The sequence below is a fragment of the Phalaenopsis equestris genome, unplaced genomic scaffold (assembly GCF_001263595.1).
Source record: "Phalaenopsis equestris unplaced genomic scaffold, ASM126359v1 Scaffold000002, whole genome shotgun sequence".
Classification (NCBI taxonomy): Eukaryota; Viridiplantae; Streptophyta; class Magnoliopsida; order Asparagales; family Orchidaceae; genus Phalaenopsis; species Phalaenopsis equestris.
In genome coordinates, this window is record NW_018164444.1 from 73,967,668 (window position 1) to 73,970,671 (window position 3,004).

Sequence of the window (3,004 nt, forward strand, 5' to 3'; positions counted from 1 at the left end):
ATTGCTTGTTGGGTTGGCGGTTCATTGGAAATCCTCATGATGAATTTTTAGGTGGTTGAAAATTCATGATAATAAAATTTTATATGCACGAATTCATGTGAAAAAAAAGGTGACTCGTTATCACATTCGTCATATATCTCCCAAAATTTAATGACAGGCACGGTTCAACTCTCAAAAGGTAAATTGAGGCATGATAAGGAGCTTATATGATGGCAAGCAACCCACCCATTATCATACACAAACAAGCAAAAAATGCAACGATCGAATTTGATTAATTGCTATGAAAGTTGATGTTGATCACGATTAATGTGACACAATCCTAAGAGACCCATGGGTGGGTCGAAGGATGATTGAGACAAGGATGATTGAGTCAAAAAATGAGATCAACAACAATAACATTTGTCATTCAAATATTTTTTCTCTAAGCTTTGATTATAAATAAAATCATTTGCCTTTCACTTTATTATTGTTCAAATGAGAAAGTAGATTGGCTTCTAAAAGAGGAGGCCAAGGTTCAACAACCTTAGGGAGTTGAAATTCAATTTTATACTCCATACCATACAATTAGCAAGGTTCAGTTTACTTTTTCAACTATTATGTATGCAATTGATTATTTATAAGACTTTATGTATGATGTTTAAGTTTTACTACTATAGACTTTCCGATGCTTTCGGATTTTAACTGCGCACATAGTATTTGTTACCTTTGTTGAGTTAGTTGGACAGTTCAAATTTTATTTTGTGACAATTCAAGTCTAAAAAGGAGTAGTGTGTTCTCAGCAAGCCAGGATATTCCTATTATGTTGGGGACTAAGAATCTTCTCAAATGAGTAGTATTATGGCAATCTCTTACCTATTAGAAGAATAGCTTTATGCAAACCTATTATAATTTTGAATCAATAACAAGATATGCCAAAAGATTCATTTAATAGAGCTAGAAGTGCTCTTATAACTTAGGTTCAAACATGGGTTTTTGAAACCCACCGATATGATATGCATGATACCTTATCTTTAAAATTTCATTATCATTGTAATTCATATTAATTATCTTTACAAACTATTTTTCGGTCTTATATTAGTATTTCTATGAAGTTTTTTTCATTTTTATAATTTTTTTCTAATATTATATCCCTTAATTTGTGCTCCTTTGACCTATGTGAAAAGACCCAACAATATAGTCGCCATCTTTAAAAAGATTTGACATTCTAGATGTGCTTGCTTTGTTAATTATGAACAAATTATTTTGTAGCAAATATTTCCATCAATTAGATCACCATGACTCTGATTCAAATGAAGTTGCCTTAGCATTCATCAAGTTTGTCGTGCTCCATCAAATTGATTTTAGAAGACACTTTAATGATAGCTTGGGTGTACACAAACAATTAATATAAATAATTACTTCCTCTGTAAGCCTCTGTCATGTTGAATCGCTTTCTTGTATGAGTTCTAACGTATTCAATATTTTAGGTTGAGCTTAATCATATAAAAAAGAGATCTTGAGTGAGACTTAGTGTTTGGAGCCTTACTAAGTAGCTAGGATATACAAATGGAATGGAGCTTTAGAAGTGGGCACTATTCTTACTTCAAAAAATTCTAAAAATGCTAGACCAAAATTACTAAAGGCATCGTGAGTTAATTAAAACCAATATTCAAAAGTATCTTAGTTTAAGTCTATTGTTTTAGGATTGTACATTTATCCATAATTTGAACTATGAAATTGATTATTAGCGTCTTGCTTGGGTTCGCTTTTACCTTAGTCATGTTTGGAAAACAAAGTTTAAACCATGACTGATCTCAGACACGCCTCTCTAATGGATGAGATGCCATTCTAAGATGCCTAATAAAAGGTTTAAGTTTATTTATTTGTTATTATTAATATTTGAATTTGATTTTTTATGTGATATAATTAGGATGTTGGCATCATTTTTTGGTACTCTTATAAATGGAATATATTTTTGACATCTTGAAGTTGAGCTTCATGCTCATGTGGTTATGTCTTAGTTAAAATGTCTTTGGATAATCTCATTTCACTCAATGAATAGTTGTTTCAGTGCCACATTAGGTGAAGTTTCATCATTATAAAGGGTGTCAATGAGCTTGTGTCCATGCCATATGTGCTAAGCTATCTATTTTGAGAGTTGATTTTCTTTGTAGCTGCAACATCACAACACTCATGGATATCATCGTAGCACCGCCCCCTTTGTTTGCTTTATCATCATATGGTGGGTCAAAGTGTCGCATCCTCACAGTCCAAAACCAAAAATATTAAAACCTATCCTCACATTGCCCAGGCAAAAATATCAAGGATCGGTAGCAAGGTGATGGTCAAATTAGAAGGGATTATAGGCAAGCTTCTTGAGGAATCCAAGGGAGAGATAAGGGGGGTCTTGGCATTTTTTGGGGCCCTTTTTGTTTAGATTTTTCATGTACAAAATTAAATAGAAGGACTTTAAAGCTTGAGAGAATTATGTGTTAAAGATAAAAGAGAAGAATGCAGAAGAAGGATAATCCAAGTTCCTTGAGGTTCTTCATCCTTAATTTTGTGCACTTTTCTAAAACGGAGCTTAGAAAATTAGAGATTAACTTCAATCCTGCATATGTAAGTTTTTCTCCTTTCTCTAGATTTTCTATCCCTCTAAATCTTCTAAAGTTTGTTATAGGGACTTAAGTCTAGGTTTGCGTACTTAGTAAAGACTATTAGGATATGTTATTTTTCTATTCTATCTTTCTATTTTCTGAGTGATTCAAATAGAATCCTTTCCTTAGTACTGTGGCTCTACAACATGTTGTGCCAAGGGGTTATTCCCTATATCATCCTAGTATAAAGGTGTCATAGGCACAGTAATGCAGCCTCTTCGAGTTGACTATATTTTTTTTATCAAGTCCATCTATTGTGAATTGGTTCGGGTTTATGCTTACGAAGTTGTAAATTTGATAAGTTTATTCTTCAATCATGAGCTAGTTTACTATATATATATATATATATATATATATATATATATATA